The sequence below is a fragment of the Astatotilapia calliptera genome, chromosome 14, assembly GCF_900246225.1.
Source record: "Astatotilapia calliptera chromosome 14, fAstCal1.2, whole genome shotgun sequence".
In the NCBI taxonomy this organism is placed as follows: Eukaryota; Metazoa; Chordata; class Actinopteri; order Cichliformes; family Cichlidae; genus Astatotilapia; species Astatotilapia calliptera.
The window spans coordinates 28056820-28077044 of NC_039315.1; the positions used below are offsets into that span (position 1 = coordinate 28056820).

The following is a 20225-nucleotide window of genomic DNA, read 5'->3' on the forward strand; positions in this document are numbered from 1 at the left end:
TCGAGCACCGGCTGCCCAGTTAAATTGTGACTATCACCAGGTAACGTAGGCGTGTTTCTTGAATTAGCAGCAGGTGTTAAACAGCTGACAGATGAGGAGGAGGATGCATGCAGGTAAACTGAGGGTCTGTTGAGCTGATCGCTGGTTTCGTGAGAAAAATGTCAGCTCGTTCTTTATGTTACAGAAGCACAGAGACACAAGACCAGGCGGAAAGAGACAATCGTTCGGTGAAAATGAGAATCTGCGAATGCAACATGTGGAACACGGAGAGTGGAATATGTAAACAAACCGGTTAACGTAACCCCTTGGGTGCACTCTGCATGCTAACTGTTAGCAGAGCTAGTGAAATCTCTGAAAACATCTGAGCACTTTTGCAAACATGTTCTATGTTGACAACCTGACCAGACATACGTCGCGACATTCGCGGCTAAAACACTGTTAAAAGTGTAGCTGGTGACAGAAAAACGGGGTATTTTAAAACTACACCACCACCATTGCTGCCTGTGATTTGATCTGCATTCTGGGATAACTGGCTGCCCCAAGTCTACACAAGCAATCGATTTTCTAGGATCGACCTGTTTTGACTTACTTTGCACGGCAACCAATCAAATGTTAGAGAAGCTGCATGGGCAGCGTCAACCCCGCCCCCTGAGTTTGATGGGTGAGGCTGACAGATAAAATTATTTCATGACGAGAGCCAGGCGTCAGGACTGCCAAAATGAAATAAATAAATATATCATTAAATAATTAATTAAATGTGTCAATAATTAATGAAATGTGTCAATAATTAATTAAAATGTGAAATACATAAATAATTAATTAAATATGTCAATAATTAATTAATTAAATGTGTCAATAATTAATTAAAATGTGAAATACATAAATAATTAATTAAATGTGTCAATAATTAATTAATTACATGTGTCATAACTATTTATTTAATTAATTAATTCCAATTTTAATTAATTATTGCCACATTTAATTAATTATTTAATGGTGTATTTAATTAATTCATTATGGCAGTCCTGGCGTTCCATAGTGAGCAGCCGTTCTAACCCCTGCACCAGTGCACCAATATGCCTAAATATGTTTTTGTAGAGAAAATGAAAAAAAAAAAAGCCTCGAAAAATGGGGATCGTGTATAAAAATGGCTGTAATTTCCAAACAGTTAACAGAAAATTCTGTAAAACCCTTTGAATTAATGCTGAAAGTCTTCAACTCGATTGCTTGAGTTAAAATCCGCAAAGTGTTGTTGTACAGATGCAAAATTTGTGTCTTTGTCCAATAACTTATGCACTCACTAAATGTTTATTGTAAAAAGGCTTCAATAATGGATGATAAATGGTGACCACTTTAACTGACAGGCTGATGGCGACACAGACGGCTATAGCCGGCAGCAGCTTGTCGGGCTTCATCTCAGCTAATTGGAGTCACTGACCTCGATCTCTCAAAGGTGTTTGTGGTCTTGGCGCCTTTGGAGCAATTATATTGGAATTATATGGTTCCTATGCAGTTAATTATATTAAAGGCTATCAAAGAAGTCTGTGCTGCTGTTTTGATGATAGAATTTCTGGTATCTTATTAGTATGTTACTTAGCACTAATTAGCATGTGTGTGTGAGGCAGCCGGTGTTTGAAATACATGCTTTCATTGGGCTTAAAGCTTTCCTTTTTGATAACACTTACAGTTAGGCCTGGATCAGGCATCTCTTAGTGATCCTGCTATAGTTGGGAGATGTCCCATGATGCAATTTGTCTCTATTTCACCCCTTTTTATTGTCATTGCATTTATAAGCCTTTTGCCATAGTTTGTGTTTCAGTTTATATTTCTCTCAGGCTGGTTTTGCTAGACGGTTCTTCCTGTTAAAAGGGAGTTCTTCCTTCCCACAGTTGCCAAGTGCTGCCCGTAGGGTGTTGCTTGATTGTTTAAGTTCACTCTTCAGTACTGTAAGATGCTGAGTGGTGCTGGTGGCACCACAGTGGGTTTGTCCATCTTTTATACACAATCTGCACCCTCATAGTGAGGGAGAAGGAGCATAGGTTACAGACAGTGAGATTATAACAGAGGAAGAGCGAACAAAAGTTTCTGAAGCTTCAGATAATAAAAGGAAAGCCTGTGTTCAGAAGAAAGATGACAGTCATAAAATGGAAGGTGGGAACAAACAGATTACCTTTGGTGTGGCTTTTTCCTTTTAGAGGGATACATTATGCGTTATCATCTCCTGCGTTGGTGCAATTACTCTTACTGCTAGAAGGGGAAAGACAGACAAGATCTGCACTGCGGGTTTCACATATAGTGCAAGTGCAGAATACAGTGACAAACTGTATTACACATTGTTTGTGACTGCATTTGTTTCTCTCTCACTTTTCTTCCTTGATGAGTTCTTCCTCTCGTGCCCCTTCAATGTCTATTTCCCAAGGTGCATATCTAAACGCATGCATGTGTATTTCTGTGTATTTCGCGTGGGGCAACCAGCTGTCAGCCGAAATCCCATTCAACCAAGCAAACTGAGAAAGCAGGAAATTGATTTACCTCTCTGATGTTACGCATGACATTATGGTCCCAGGGGACATGGAGAGAAACAAAGGGATAAAAGAGTTCCACAAACCTCGACTGAGCAGTGCTTTATAGAGGAGATGAACAGAGGAAGGAGAGGGCGTAATTAAACTAAAGATGCTCGTTTTTTCCTGTTGTGTCACATGATGCAGCATCTTCGAAATTCTTGCATTTGCCCACCTATGTTTTCACACCTATCAGAAATCCATTTGCTGTCATCCCAGCGATTACGTTTCAAAAATGCAAGTAGTTTATGCATATGCAAGAGAGAAGAAAACATCACCCGAAGCCAAATTACAGACACATCGCAAGCAGAGATAAACAATCAAGCTTCAAATAGCCCAGAGTGTGTGAAAATAATTGTCTGATGACATTTCTGTTTCGGTGAAATGACAGCACGGAGCAGAGAGCTAGTCAAGGCCAGTGTGCTTGGTGATTAACAAAGGACTGTCTGTGATTTGACACTGTAATCAGCGCTCACAAAGGGACAGATATATCTCTTATTCAGCACGGCCCTGCATCACTCATCCTATTTCTCTCCTCCGACTCTGTTCTCTCACTTGCATTTTCTCTCTGCCCTCTGCTCATTTATCTTCTTGTTTGCAGTCTGTCTTTGATTTCCTTCCTCAATCTTGTTTCCTCATGTGTTTTTAGGCCTTTTTTCACGCATTCTTCTCAGTGTTGGATTTTCTTTTACTCTTCCTGCCACAGTTTATTTTGTATTTGTTTCTCTAGGTTTTGTCTGCAGCATCTGTGTCTCAGTGATGATTTGAATGAGTCTTTTGTCATTTTTTGGAGCGAGAAACAGAAGCAGAAGCAGCCTGGCGGCTATAACATACTCCAGTATGTTACAGCTGGAGTAGGGAGGACATGTAGGCATGCACTTTGTCCTGGCCAAACAAGTTGTAATCCACAACTGGCATGAGGTGCTGACAATTTCTAATAATCTGGAGAGAGTCGTCCCCTCGGCCCTGTGCGGGGTGTTCTCTGCCTGTCTCTCTTGATGCACGCTCTTTGGCTCTAGCACCCGTGACCCTAAAATGGATAAGTGGTTTAGAAAATGAATAGATAGGAGGATAGATGCAATCACATCCTCTCCATCCTCCCTAACCTCCAAATTTTTATAAGACTGTGCAGATGCAGGGTGGTGTTTCTCTACACAGCTGTTACTGATTCACTTATGTCGAATCAGTGATTTTCCATGAAGAGATGTGTGACTGCATGATAAAGTCTGAGGTCCAGGGTCAATTTGGCATGAAATTGTTTTTTCTTCTTCTTTTTTTAAAATTTCCCCTCAAACAAAAGCTTTTCCAGTTTTTCTTGGTGTCCTTAAAAACTTGACTTGAGTCCTAAATAATCTCTGTAACTTTGAAAATCCATTACTAGGTAGCAAGTACTTCTTAAATCTATTTGTTAGGAGGCATTCACTCCAAAAAATTAAAATTAAAAATATCCCATCCATTCATCCATCCATCCATCCATCCTCTTCCACTTATCCTTGTTAGAGTCACAGCCCACATAGCAAAATTGGTATGGCCCAGATCTGGCCCACACAATGTGCTTACACATGGCCCACATACCGCAAAGAATGATGGCCCTTTGGTGGCCCAGATACACTGGTGGTCCTGTGCTGGCCCATGTGTGGATTACCTCTGGCAAACTTGATCTGGCCACCAAAGGGCCGTCATTTTTTGCAGTATGTGGGCCATGTGTAAGTTGTGTGCAGCCATAGGCCAGTTGTAGACACACTGCTGGCCCTGTGTTGGCCCAGAACAGTTTCAGCTCTGACCCCAGACGTCAGCCTAATGGGTACCTTAGTCAAGCCATGTAATAACAACATGTGCCGAAACATAATAGTGCAAAAATAACATGGCGAAACTCTGTTCAGACAGTGAATGGACTGATTCTTAAATAACACTTTACTACTCTTCCAGATTACTCAGAGTGCTCTATACAACATGCCGCATTCACACTTTCTCTAAACTGAGTGCTCCCTAACTACATTCATACACATTCACACTCTTGACATGCAGACTGGAGGAGCCAGGGATCGAACCACTAACCTTCCGATCAGTAGGTGACCTGCTCCACCTCCTGAGCTACAGCCACCCTCTGGCAAAGATGAGTAAACCATCACTAGGTTTAGGATAAAGTGTACACTCACAAACCTGTCAAACCTGTATTTGAAACATTGGCTACCATAGCAGTATAGTATTGCAACATGGCATTTGGGTCTTCTAACTAAAATAGGAAAATATGAACATAAATGATGCCATCATTGCCAGACCTGGCCCATACACCCTGCCATGACACTGGTCAGTCAGAAGGGCCAGCTTGATGCCGGATCTGGGCCAGACCTGTTTTCTGTGGACCTGGGTCAAATATATCAAACTACCATCGAGCCAGATATGGCATGCCATCACATAGACAGTGCCATCTATGCCAGGCTTGGCCCATATCTGGATGGCATATGTCTTATCATGCCAGAAGTCAGCCAGCAGTGCCAGCTTGATCCGGGCCAGACCTGCTCGCTATGTGGGAGGGGGGCTGGAGCCTATCCCAGCTACCATAGGGCGAGAGGTGGGCTACACCCTGGACATGTTGCCAGTCTATCGCAAGGCTAACACATAGAGACAGACAGCCATTTGCACTCACATTCACACCTATGGGCAATTTAGAATGACCAATTAACCTAACATAAATATCCCAGCATAAATTTTAATTGAAAGCGGACGTTACTGCCATGATCTTTTTTTCTGGATAACCCTCAATCCTCAGTATGCTTCTTCACTTTTATCCATTACATAATGTGCCAGGTTTGGATTCTGCTCTGCTCGGAGTGTAACAGTGACATTTTTCTTGTCTCTGTATGATCACCTTCACTTTGGGGATGACAGTAATCGAGAGTGGAGCCCAGGTTTGCTGCTTCATCCCGTATAAATTCTCCTCTCCTGCCTGGTGCTGACAGAATCCAGCCATGATGCTGTCCATGCTCTGGCTAGGTTATCCGTGTCACAGCCTATCTGCAGACCAGACCAATAGTCCTCATGATGGATCATCCATCAGCCGCCACTTTGGACGCTGTGGGGACAAGAGGGCAGTTTGAAATAGCTGTCTGGGCTGTTGTCCTGCAGTATGAATGATTGTATATGTGTCTAAGTGTGTTTGTGTGTGTGTGTGTGTGTGTAGGGGGACCTTGAAAATGTCTTCTCTTCTTTATTCTGCTCTGAATCGCACAGAACTATTCACAGGTTCTGCTGCTACTTTTTCACACAAGACACACACGCACGCGCTCATGCACACACACATACGCACACTCAAAGACAGCTTTATCGCTATTTCCTCTTTAGTTTATTACCCTTATTTCCCACAGGTAGGTGCCAGGGGAAGTATACCGCTGTTTGTGTGTGTCGACAATCACCCTCTGACAAAGTTGCGCAGTGCAAACAATCCTGTCATTATCAGCAATGTAGAAACACTCTTTACAACAGTGCTGGATATCTGTGTGTCACCAGTCTTGTCGACATGTCTGCTGCACATATTAATGTTCAGTTTGAGATGAAATTACAATCAGGATGGGACCAAAACACGATTGAGTCATCCCATTCGAATTCAGCAAAACTAACAAGTCAGTACACTGAGAGCAGTCAAGCTTAAATTAAAGCAATAACACAACAATTTCTTGCAAATTGCCTTTGCTTCAGTCTATTTCCCACTGAAATAGGGCAACTGTAATGTTTTCCAGTTACTTGATGAAAGCTTCGACAGTTATTGCTTTAAACACCTTACGGTTAATGAGTGTTGTTTTGTTTTAGCAGAATATGCCACAAGTAAGACCTTTGCATTGTGCTTTGTTTGCAGACACTTTAAAATAGAGCCTACAGCAATTTATTATGTACACTTTTGTGGTACTGCTGTACTGTACTGTACTATTACAGATTGTAACAACACTAATGATATCAGCATGGGAACATTATGGGAACAGTGTATACTGTAGGAATATTGTATATAACCTTCTGCTCAGCAATCTCGTAATCCAAAGATTTACATGTTGATTGCTGATCGGAAAATTCTTTCTTTATGTGTAAAGCATACAGACTTTCTTTCTCTGAAATGTTATATATATATGTGTAATTAACATTATTTGCATGCCATTATCAGCTCATATTAGCCATTTGCCAATCTACAGTTATTGTAATTTATAACTGCCATTAAATTACATTACAAAAAATCACCCTTCAACTATGTCATGATGTTGCATAGTGTCCAACTGCTGACGACACACATATTTAACACACCAAAAAATGTAACCAGGTAAATAATTGGCTTTCATACAGCAAATGTTAAGGAATCTGCCTCTGTTTAGTCCAGCGATGTCAAACGTATCATTAGTCACATACAGCTGATTATGGTCTTAAGTGGTCTGGAGCAGTGAATCTCCTCTGCCGGTGAGTGTAAAGAAGTTTAACTACACATTAATCCCTGATATATTTTAATATAAGGAAAAATTGCCATTTCAACAGTAGATCTAGCTTTTCCACATGATAAAAAAAAGTTCTTTTTTACTGTGAACCCACTGTAAAACTCATACACTTCATTTTTAAAGTAGATGGTAAAAAAACAGGAACTTTCTGCTATTTATTTGTTTATCTAGTACTTATTTTACTTTAGTGTTGTATGATTTGCCATGGGAGAGATCTTTATCAGTAGGAAAAGGTGTAAAACCTATCAAACTAAAGTTAAAAGTCTCAAATTTATGTCCTCTTTTGCTTGCTCCGAAAATGTCCAGTGAGTCAGATCTGAATGTTTAGCGGGCCGATTTTGTATGTTTACAGTACATTGGCGTAACATGTTTTTACTTCACCAAATATTCCCATTGGTGTTAAAGATCAGTTGGGCTTTAATAAAATAGTGACTTGGGTATCAATCACCAATGCTGAATTTCAAACCATTGGTAAACTAGTCTTCATGCATTTCCCTTTGAACTTCTTTCTGCAGTGATGAGTCAAAATATTACAGGCCAGACATTATATGATAATGGCCTTTCCACAGTAAAAGGTTCATAACAGGCTACAAATAAAAGCAACATTTAAACACAGAAAGACATAGTTATTTCTTGCACATTGCCTCCCTGATCACTCACCTAAAACGCGAGATGGCTACACCAACTCCAGTTGGGATAAAATGCAGTTCTTCCACAGTTAGACAGGATGCAAAGCACTTGATTGAAGCATAAAATGTAATGCTCCAAGGTTTTACATTTTTTAAAGCAATATAATTAGATATTTGCATCATTTTGCGGCTATGGGTGTTTGACTGGCCTCGGTCTGGTACAGACATATAAAGCAACAACTTGTACAGTGTAAAAACAGCTAACAGCAATGATCTCATATTCTCTCTGCCGTTTTTAGAGGTTTGTGTGTGTGTGTGTGTGTGTGTGTGTGTGTGTGTGTGTGTGTGTGTGTGTGTGTGTGTGTGTGTGTGTGTGTGTGTGTTTGCACGCGCTGACCATCATACAGTAGACTTTCTATCTCCACCTTCTCTCTCCCTCTTTTCTCCTCCTTCTCCATCTGTCGCCCCGTGACAAACACATGGTGTCTTATTTGGTCAACTCAGCAAGGCCCCCAGCTCTGTGGGCTAGTTGCAAATACACGTGCACACACACACACAAAGAAGCACACACGTGCTGGCTCTCCACCATCTCTCATGCATTGTTGTGCATGAGAGATGGCATAGAGGCATAGAGCCTGCCTCACAAAAATGAGGCAGGCTCTATGAAGAGGTTTATGCGTCACTGGGGCACATCATTTCTAAGCGTGGAGGTCAAAGGAAAAAAAAAAGACAAAACAGAATGATAACCCTTAGTAATGGTATTTTAGGGAGCAGACTGTGGTTCATTCAGTTGAAGCTGTCAGCAGGTTCATACTGTGCGCCCTGAAATTGTGCCAGAGTATTAATATAGCCCACTGAGACGTGAAGAAACGAGACAACAGAGCAAAGGAAGAGAAGACTGGAAGAGAAGAAGGCATAAATACTGTTAATTGTGGGCAGAGAAGGTGAAATAGACCTACAAGGATAAAACTTGGCCCTGGCTTTTTATGAACATCATATTTTGGTTCCAGTCTATCACCTTCCACTGCTGCGCAGACATCTGTGTGGGATGTAAAACACCTTTGTGAACAACAGAAGTTCTTGTCTTTGAAGAGATTCAAAGGCAAGGAGACTGCTTAAAAGGCGTGGGAGTCAAAGCTTTTCCTTGAGATCTTCACAAAGCGATAATCAAATCACTTCCTCTCTGAATAGAACTTGCAGCATTTTAACACTTTTTTGATAAGTTAATTTTTAAATTCTTCTGGTGAAGCTTCCAAGCCCCTATAATTCATTCTAAATATCTGAACTTAAATTGGGAATTAAAAACAAAAACAAAAACGCAAAAATAAAAAAATCATCAGTTGACATTAGCAGTTATAGATTTAGTAACATAAACAGATTGTGCGTGCTGGAACTCTTGGTGAGTGTTAAGCCGATAATGGCATGTACAGTGATAGCAGCGTGTAAGAGTTGCACATGCCTGAGTCAGCTAGGGGCAGGGTAATCACAGTAGCGACTGTACAGTGTGGTTGTGTGACATGATGATGTGCTTGTGGAGCGATACAGTCATTATGCTGCCATGCGTGCTCCCGTCAGTCGGCTTGTGTTCTACTGTTTCATCCAAACAGCTTTTAATGCATGCGTTAAGTGCACTTTGAACAGCACTTGAAATGCAGAGTGCGTGTATGCACCTGGGCACCAAAGGTCTGCTGAAGAGCTATCCAGATGTTAGGACAAATAACTCTTCATTACTGAGAGAAACAAAGAATAAATCAAAGTGACGGGCGATGCGTCACTGCTGGCGTATGAAAACTCCACGAACACAACAACCAACTGATCTGATCAGGGTTGGACAGAACATAAACGAAGACGGTCTGAAACCCCTGTGTTATTTGGGCCCTAATAAAAAAGGGAAAAAGTGTGTTCGTGATCGGCAGTGGCGGCACAGAGGACCACGCCCATCTTATACAGCCTATTTCATTAACCTGCATATATAATTTTCTGTTATATATACATATTACAAAGTTTGAAAACATGATAAGTGCTCAGTTCACTTATAATAGTCTAGTTAAAATTCTCATTTCTTCTTGTAGTGTCGTAAACACCAGCACCGAGTTGGAGTTTATTGCCTCTTTCATACATTTTCTGTTTTGTGTCCCATTATAAAAGACACTTGTTTTCCTTTGTCTTTCCATTTGCCAGTTTAAGTCGCATTAACCACTCGAGCTTTCTGCATTGCTTAACGCCATGTATAGCACTGTATGCGGGTGCACGTTTGGTTGCGTCTGTCTGTGTCTGTGCGTGACACTGTTAATTTATGTGTTTGATAACAGCATTTTCCCTCCCTGTGTGAAGTAATAACTCATCTCTGCTCCGTTGTCTGCGAAGTACAGACAGCAGGCTGTAGTAAACTTATCTTAAAGTAATAATCCAACACGTTCTGTGGTTTATTTCGCTGCTGTGTAGCTGATATGACACAACAGTGATTCATGAAGCTTTCACGTTTAGAAACAGCTGTCAAACTGGTCTGGGAAAATCCTTTATCAGCAGTTGATGATTCATTTTATGTTGCCTGCAGAGGAAATGGGTAGTTTGCATGAGAGGCTACAGCTGCCAGACAAATACGAAAGCCACCCAGAGACACTTAGATTTTATTAACAGAAACCCAAGACAAAAGGAGCAAATTAACCGGACAGAGCAAGGCAAGCGTGCTGAGAGAAACACAACGTCTCTGTCAGCTTGCTGTCTCCTTTTTTTTTTTCCTGTTCTGTGGCTTGAAGGCTCCCCAGATTTAAGTTTCTCAACATTTTGTGTGGCAATATTTTATCCATACAAGCCCATATGGAAAAGAAATAGAAAAAACGTATAAAACACTTGCATCAGATTTGGCCTACTTCATATAGTGAATCATATAAGGCTTATATGATTTACTCATGAAAGTGGTCACTTTCATATATTGTTTTAATTATATCTTTTCCATATGGGAGGACACCAAATATTGCTATTTTATTAGATACATTAAAATAATTGGGGAATATTGCAAACAAGAAGGCTCGTCTCATGCATCCTGAGATATTGTTAGCCAAGCAAGGGTGAGGGTGTTGCACATTCATGACCACTCGATTGCAAACCGACTGCACAGGTCATGAGCAGTTATGCATGGTGTTCTTTTCAGTAAACTTTAATCAAATAGAATAAAAAGTGTTTTCATTAAGGACTATGTTTAGTGCAGTACTAATGCATATTTAAGCTTTAGTAAATCTTTACAGCAGCAGCACAGTGTGTGTGTTTATCATAATAATGGAACATAGCTGTGGTGTGCTTCATTCATGTGTAACGGATTATGACAACAATGGAGCTGAAGAATGGGATAAAAATAGGCTTGACTGAATGGGCACTTTTGTTACTAAGATTTAGTCATTGTTAGATTTTGTCATTTAAAGAGATTTGTTGACAGTTTGAATGTCAGGATATCGCAATACTAAGAATTTCATTCCAGTGAGTTCACACTGAGAGTCCACACTAGTGCTTCTAATTTTAGCTGTTTAGTAAATACAAGAGGATGACAATGACCTGACGGCAAGCACCCCGGTGTCAGTGAGAAATGATATGTGAGCAGAACAGAATGAGGAATCTAATTCTATAAATCAGTTGACTGTTTTGTGAGCACGTTTATTGGAAACACCTTCACAAATCAAGTGGACCTATTGAGGTCAGCTAAAAATAATCTTCATTTATTGTTAGGGATGGGTATCGAAAACCGGTTCTTGTTGAGAACCGGTTCCCAGTGTTTCAATTTCTTGGAATTGTTTGCCATTTTTGCAAACATTCCGTTGCGGAGCGTCATTTACCTGGCAGGAAACATGGCGGCTCAGACGCTCAAAAGTTTGATTATACTTTACGAGAACGGATGACAACAGGGCAACTTGCAATACTTGCAAAGTAGATATTTCATTTAAGGGAGGAAACACTACGAATATGCAAAAGCATTTGCTCACAAAACACGTGATAACCTTAAATGAATGTCGTGTTTTTAATTCCGCTCCGGACTCGTGAATCTCAACCCAGCAGCAGCGGTAACGTTTGCACGTCCTCTCCCGTTAATGCGGCAGGTAAATAATCAACTAACAGTGCATATTATGTTAGCGCGATCTGCCTTATTACAAAACCGGCCATTACTGTGCATTTAGGTGACCATGATGAGAGAGAGAGACAGAGTCTGGCTGGCTCAGATGCTGGCAGTTCTCGCTGCAGTCTACCGGTAGCGCCTCCTTTCAGGCCAGGATAGACGAATGTCACCGAGCAGTGACTAAGTTTGTGGTCAAAGGCTTGCACCTATTTGCCACAGCAGATGCCCCCAATTTTCGGTAAGTGAATGTGTTTAATTGTAGGCAGGGACATTACTGGATATTCTTGTGTAATTGCTACTGAATAATTTATAATTTATATACTTTGTTATTGCTACAGAAGAATATTTATTTTATTATTTTACATTTACAATTTTTTTTCCCGGGGACCCTGTGACACTCCATTGAAGAGCCGTAGGCTGGATCTCTTAAGATCTCACTGTTGGGTTTGTAAGGCCATGTTACTCCTAAATTTCTATCTTGTTCAAAGAGAAGATATAAAACAAAGTTCTAAGCTAATCGACCTTAGTGTTCTCCTTTTTTTAAAAGAATCAAGAAGGGAATCAATAAAGAATCGAATCGTTAAACAGAATCGAAAATGGAATCGGAATTGTGAAAATTATAGGGGTGGGTATCTTATCAATACCCACCCCTATTTATTGTATACTGGGTGTTGTTTCAGTCCCTTTAAAACTATTTTAGCTTTTGATGTTAAATAACCACCAGCTGGTGGTCTTTTCTCCATGTCTAGCCATAGTTGAAAACTGTTACATCTCAAATGCCCTCATTACACTTTCTCACAAGATAATGTATTGTTTTCTACTTTCTCATTATTCATTAAAGTCATATTTTTACGTTTTTTGCTAAAAATAATGAAAAGATGAAAAAAAAAAAACTCACACACATCAGTGGTGCTTCAAACTTGTGACCTCATATGTCTGGGTCAAATACTTTATCCTACTGACGTACCTGCTTTTACATTGAGTGATGGCATTCTTGAGTTTGTTGAAGGGCTGACATTGTGGCCAGAAAGGGAACTTGTAACAGTCCAATGCATTAAGTTGCACGTGGAACAGAAGTAGATGTTTTAAATCATAAACAACTTAAAAAAAACAGGCTCTGTAATGCTGGTCTGTGGAGAAGACGTCACTGTGGATGTCTGTTCACAGCCGTGTACTAACAATATTAGTTTTTGTTATTTAAAAGAACAAATATAAATTAATTTAATTCCTCTCTTGTAATAATCTTGATACAATGTTAACAGTTGTCACCAGTGAAATGACACCAGGGATTCAGCCATGTTTCACGCAGCGAAGCTAAGTGGAATGATTTTGTCCTCCATCCTTTTTATTAATTTATTATTCAATAAGGTGCACGGGCGTTCAAATACACTGCAATTAGAAAAAGCTTCCAAGAGCACACAACAAAACACACATTACCTAGCATCTTTTTCTCTCTCACAACATTGAAGAATCCTCTGATTATTTTAATTGGGGGTTGTTGTGTTTTTTCTTTTTCATTTTGCTTGTGTTTTGTGTGCTTTTGCAGTTTTTTTGTTGCTGGTATTTTCTTAAGTTGTAGTGCATTAGACCTCTCTGGAGCATACCCTAGATGTCACTGAGTCAGAGATGGGCTACACCCTGAACCTGTTGCCAGTCTATTGCAGGGCTAAAACAGAGAAACAACCAATCACACTCAAATTCACACCTAAAGCCAGTTTAAAGTCAGCAATTAAGCTAAAATGCATGCTGGATGGAACCCATTCAAGCAAAGGAAAAATATGAAAACTGCACACAGAGAGGGCCCCAGCTGCCCAGTGCTTTCAGATCTTCACTTCTTCTTGCTGTGAGGCAACAGTTTACCCTTATGCTGCCCTCAGTACAATTTCTCCAGGGGGGAATGAACAAACAAAATATTTTGCTGATGCTGTCCTGTCATCTAATAAGAAAAAAGCCCGCTTTAAGATTTGTGTTCATCTATTTGTATTCAAATGTTATGTCATGTCCGTAACTTGTGTGCACAGTTCTGTTTCCATCGGCATATGTCACCATAATAATAGTGCACTCTAGTTCTTTGATATAAAAAAAAAAATCTTTGGTCCAAATACTGAATTGTGGAAAGCATTATCATGAGGGAGCGCACACACGCAGAGAGGAGATAAAAGGAAGGTGTGATATGAAGTGAGACTAAATGGCAGTGACTAAAAGCCATGAATGAGAGGCTTAGATTCTGAGATGATGCAGGAAATCGGTTACAGATTACTGATTATCTAAAGTGAACATCACCAGTGATCATTTATCCTGCTTCAATGACCACATTTTAATTATTTACTGTAAAATTGAATGTGCTTTTTAAGAAGTGTGTGTGTGTGCGTGTGTGTGTGCATATGTGTGCAGTGTTATCAGTTTAAAGGTTTAAATAGATTTCAATTCTTGAATTCTCCAAATATTTCTTTATTAGAGTTGGTAACTGTAATATTATAATCGATTAAAGTTTACTGTGCAGGATAGTTCAGTAAAAGAAATGGGAGTGAGGGAAGGGGGAGGGGAAAGAGGGATTTGTGTGGAAGGAAAAAAAGGAAGAAAAAAAAGGGTTAATGGAAAATAACACCAACAAGAGGGAAAGTGAGAGAGAGAGTGATAGTGTGATAGATACTGAAGAGATGAGAGCTACAGGAAGAGAAGCGGTGCTGTTGCTAAGGCGAGAAGTCCCCTAAACAGTGACAAAAATGGGGGGAGCAGGCTTCAGACCACCAGCACCTCCTGCATGAAAACGGACTCAGTGAAAATTTGGGGGCACTAAAATAAAATTTAAAAATTAAAAAAAAGAGGAAATTGTAGGACAGAAAAATTAGATCAAGCAGTTGATAAATGAAACCAGACAATACATGCAGAGCAGATGCATCCATTAGCTGTGCCCACTTACCCTAATAGGGGGCTGGAGCCAGTCCCAGCTGACACAGGTCAGAAAGCAGGGAACACATTTTGGACAGGTCATTAGTATGTGTATATATAGAGAGTCACCAATTAACCTGTCTTTGGGCTGTGGAAAGAAACCAGGGCACATGGAAGAAACCCAAGCAGGCACGGGCTCAGACTGAAAAAAATCTTTGTTTAATTTCATTACAGCGAATCTGAGCGTCAGTAAAACGACACCACCACATTAAAAGAAGAGTTCCTTTCAGCAAGGCCAACCCTTTATTTTGTCTCCGCGCTTTGCCTTTCCGCCAAGTTTCACAAAAGTTTGATTGGGAAACGGACAGAAGTGAAAATATGCCTCAGCTCTCGGCTTTTGTGGGAATTATGGTGATGCTTGGCAATACAAAGACACATTCAATAGCAATCAAAGCAGCTTAAAAAGCCTTAACTACTATATATAAATGCTCAACACCCTGCTTTGTTTTGTGAAAGGGTTTGACAGTCGTTGCAGAACCTGGATCTATCCGCTTATCTCTGAAATACGCAGCATAATCAGAGCTGGCATCTTTTTTTAAAATCCCATCAAATAAATTCTCCATATTTTCTCTACATGAGGTTGTGGATGACCTTAAAGATAGTGAGTCACGGCGTTTCTCTGGATTTACTCATTTCACTTATATGACAACGTGACAGACATCCCAGAGTTAAGCTCTTATTTATGGCACGTTTGGCATTTCCATTTCAGCTCCGGCGTTTCTTCATAAACAGCAGACACCTCTGCCTGGCCCAGACAGGCAGGAGTCACTACATGGTGGAGATGAATCTGCCAAGATACTATTTCATGCATGACATGCATGATATGGACAGCAAAAAGTGATATACCAATATGGTGTGGAACAGAGCGTGTTGGAACAGGGGATTTAACTGAAAAGGAAAGTAGAGGGAGAAAACAACATCTGTGTGTGTGTGTGTGTGTGTGTGTGTGTGTGTGTGTGTGTGTGTGTGTGTGTGTGTGTGTGTGTGTGTGTGTGTGTGTGTGTGTGTGTGTGTGTGGATAAACTAGTTACTCAGCAGCTGTGAAGGTCATTTTCTGCAGTAACCTTCTAGTTGGGTCAAGCATTTTGTTTTAAGTGTGTGTACGTGTGTGTTTGGCCTTGTGGGTGCAGCCTATTAGACGAGCTGCCACGGTATAGTTTTGTTTATTACAAAAGGCATTTTAGAGTTGAGTGTGTGTTTGTATGTGTGTGTGTCCTGCAATAGAATGAGCAGCAAAGTGAGATGACGTTGCTGGACTGGCATCTGTTTGTCTGTGGGACACTTGAGGAGCTGTGAAGTGACAGGAAAGGCTGCCTGGCGCCATTAAGAGACACACGCAAGCATGTGTGCAAGTTTCTGGGTGTGTAGTAAGCAAACACCCAGAGCAAGGGTTTGTAACTTTACATGTAGATGTTTACATTGATTTTCTTGTGCTGTTTCAAAACCATCATGTTGTTTCATTGCAGAGCCCCAACAAGGCTTCTGTTTTACATCCAAAATTAAAATTTGTTGATTTTATGACAATTTTCTTGTGCCCCTAAAAGGGAATAAGAATTTCATTTATTGTGGGGAGAAGGAGCAAAACACATTAGGTTTGATACAGAAACGGTTAACTGAATGAACTGCCCATGAAAGATATGTAAACTGTATATACTGTCAGTGTATACAGATAATGTAAGTATAAAAGATAGGCTACTGTGACAAGAAGAGCATTTCTCCCATCTCGTTTGCCAAGAACTGAATGTGGAATGGAGGGGCGGGTCTGACTGAAACCGCATACTCATTGGCTAATGACTTATGATTGACAACATTGTGCCACAGATAATCCTCTGTTTTTGAACATGGTATGACAACGATTTACAAAACAGACTTAATATTTTTTTTTATTCAGTGTGACTCACAGTCAGTGACTGAGTCCATGAAGCCATAAGGCAGAGGTTCCCAAAGTGTGGGGCCCGCCCCATAGGGGGGGTGCAAAGCCATTGCAGGGGGGGGGGCGCGGTATGAAAAGAAAAAAAAGAACGCTGCTAGCATAATGGCCAGGTTATTGACAGGGCTGCCACACAAACGCAAAGCAGGAGAAGAAGCATTGCCAAATATGTTTCCAAACCAACTTCCTTCCAAGCCAAATACTAGAAAATATGGTGAAGCATCTTCCCTTTGACTTCACCTGCACAAGTGCCAAGGTAGGTCTCCCCTGCATAATTGGTTTTCCCTGCATCAAGAGCACGTGCTGGGCTCTCCAAGTCACTGACAAACAGTATCCCACATTCTTGATTTTGAACATTTTGGAGACGTTAGCTCTTTATACAGTAAAGTTACAGTAATAATAATGGATTAGATTTATATAGCGCTTTTCAAGGCACCCAAAGCGCTTCCACTATTTTAAATATAATTCCACTATTCATTCACACACTGGTGGAGGCAAGCTACAGTTGTAGCCACAGCTGCTCTGGGGCGGACTGACAGAAGCGAGGTTGCCATATTGCGCCATCGGCCCCTCTGGCCAACACCAGTAGGCGGTAGGGTAAAGTGTCTTGCCCAAGGACACAACGACCAGGACAGAGAGGCCGGGGATCGAACCGGTGACCTTCCCGTTACAGATGCGCTTCCCAACCCCCTGTTCCATGGTCGCCCACAGTGGGATGCAAATAATATCAGGCTGATCCTGCCACAATTTGTTCACTCGGTTCAAATCACGGACAAACAGTATCCCACAGTTGTTTATGTCTTTGAACCCATTTTGCACAGAGAAGCATTTTTTTTAAATGTATTGACAGCAATGTTGAATATTATTACATGAAAAAAACAACTACACGTAAAATAATCACACCGTGACGCCTCTGCCTTTGTAAATGGAGGGACAGTAGCTGCGTCCGTGTATGTAAGCATGTAAAACCTGAAGATAGCCAGATTAACAGTATTTTGTCTCTATCTGCCATTCTGCAATTCATCTCATGTAAACAATAACGTGGCGCACAGTGTGACATAAAAAAGGCACAAACCTTTGATGAACTCTGTATTCTTTGTCCACACGTAAATGCAAAAAAGGAGTTTCCGGTGATTCAAAACTCCGTTTACATGTGGACAAAAGGCCCAAACGCATAGAAACAGCTGCGTTTTCAAAAATACCCATGTAGGTGTGCACGTAGCGTAAAAGAGTTAGTAGTGTATTTTATTACTACCTGTAATTTATTGCAATGTACTTGTATCTGCTTAATTGTTTACTAAATGATTGAGGTGTGAAATAAACTGGGGGGCTGTTTAGGTGGTGGGGGGCGAAACAAAGGGGGGCCTAGCAAAAAAGGTTAGGGAACCACTGTAATAAGGTATGTGTGAGAGAGATCAAGGTCAAGACTTCTTTTGAACGGCAACTCTTTTTGCCGCCATAGCTATCGCCACCTGGTGGCATTCAGATAGAGTGCAAGTTTTAAGTCACGTTTACGTATATATATTTATATATACATTTTTAAAAAGGGTGTAACCATCTTTATCTCTGCTGTAAAAAGGAGCATTCTAGCATTGGAGCTAGTGGGGAGGCACTTGATTTTAATGCAAGTCTCAAATGGCCATTCAGGAAGTTGTACAGTAGCTATTGGCTTTCAGCAACGGCTGGTTGCCTCTTTAAACAAAACAAAACAAACAAACAAAAAAAGATACTCAACAAAATTATTTTCCAAACTGTGATGATCGTGGTTATTGCCTTGCAAGAAACACATACCATTCGGAATAGTAAAAGGAAAATCAAAAACAATTAACGTCATAATGAGTTGCTGCTGGAAACACAGAGTTAAAACACAAACTATCCACCCTCACGCTCAGAGAATGGCAGTTATACCTCAGCGTATGGCTCGGGAACAATGTCGCACCTGTGGATGAGGGCGTGTGTGCTCGACAAAAGGAAGAAAATGGGGCTGAAAGGGTGCGATAGCGGGTGTGTGTGTTTGTAAGTGAATAGATACAGGTGTCTCATTTCCTCTTCTTGATGACGCACAATAGGGAAAAGGCCAAGCGCCTACATGTATGTGCGCATGTACCGCATGTGTTTTTAACAGTTTGTCTCTCGGGGATGTTTGACAGTCCGGTTGAGGTGTGGGCTTGTTTGTGCGGCACCACATGGGAGCTGGGAAAATCCTCAGGTGTCTTTGTGCATTGGAGTCATGATCGCAGATTGTGTCAATCAAAAGCGCTGAACTACGGTTTTTGGCAGCAAATTTCTGAAATGACCTTAACTCAAATCAAATCAAATCTACCCGGTCTTTCCTCGGATGGGTGTGAAGGGGTGGGGAGGCTGCGGCCTCAGGGGTCCTCGGGCAGGTCCTCTGGCAGCTGTCTGGTTGCTATGGCACTGATCTCCCTCTCACAAACACACACACACACAGGAAAAGCAATGTATGAAGAGAAAAGGGGCTGAGGGGAGGGCTTCAGTTTAACTGCCGTGTTTATTGCTGCTATTCCCTGGCTGATGTCAAACAATTACTGAAGCATCTTATCTGCTCAAACCTCTTTGCTTTTTTCTTCTTTGTTTCTTGCATTTCTCTAATTGCCTTTGTGTAAGAGGAGCCTGGGACAGTCTATTTCAGCTACACAACAACATTCATCTTTTTAATATTATCGCCACTCTGACCCAGACATGCTGCAGCAGATGTGCAGTATGAATTGTTTTTCTGCTGCATCAGGCTGCGGCTTGTGTGCCTACGTCCTTGTCTGTCTACAAAGTTTTATCTACGCTGCTGTGTGAACACGTGACTGTGCCATTAAGCCCACAGTATTTGTTTTGAGGAATGAAAACAGAAAACGTAATTACCTCATTATTTCCTTATATTTGTTGTTTCACTTCAACTTAAAATACTCCTGCTTTCACGTCTCTGCTTTTAGATTTGTGTCTAAACACAGTCATGAATGATGGAACTAAAGGGAGAGCGATTAACCGGCAAAGTTTAAGGAAGTAAAACAGGTAAAAACGTCCTTTTGAAAAGGAATTAATAAGCTACTGAAAGTGATGCAGCTACTCAAACATTCACTCACTCGCTGTCAGTCAGCTGGTTAGTTCATAGAGGAAGAAGAACAGGTGGCCAAAGATGGAAAGGGAACATTTTGGATCGATATATTCTGGGAAGATGACTGATTTGGTGGTGTTTACTGAAGTGAGACAACTGAGAGGGAACTGGCTCTGGCTAAAGCCGGGGAGAACAGCGGAGTAAGTGTTCACTGGAAGGATGGCAGGCGAGCGTGCAGTTTTTTAGTTCTCCAAGAGGTGTATTGGAGAAAATAGATAGCAGAAAAGCTTAACTGGAGGAAAAGAACAAGAAATGCAGTGTGAAAAATATGTGTTATGTATTTCCACATGAGTGCAAGGGGAAAAAAGCATGTAGAATTTCTTAAAATTGCCCTTTTTTTCTTTCATGAGGTCTCAATGAATCTCCCCTTCATTTTCTTGAGACTACATTTCAATTTGGATGCCCTTGGCAACAGCACAGCAGGCAATAGGATGATA

The 20225-nt window shown here is 40.9% G+C and overlaps 1 protein-coding gene across 4 annotated transcripts in view; it reads left to right on the forward strand.

The window, feature by feature from the left end:
* Window positions 1-20225, forward strand: part of rap1gap2a (RAP1 GTPase activating protein 2a) — a 103191-nt gene that overhangs the window by 31353 nt on the left and 51613 nt on the right. The gene's annotated exons all lie outside the window — the stretch shown is intronic.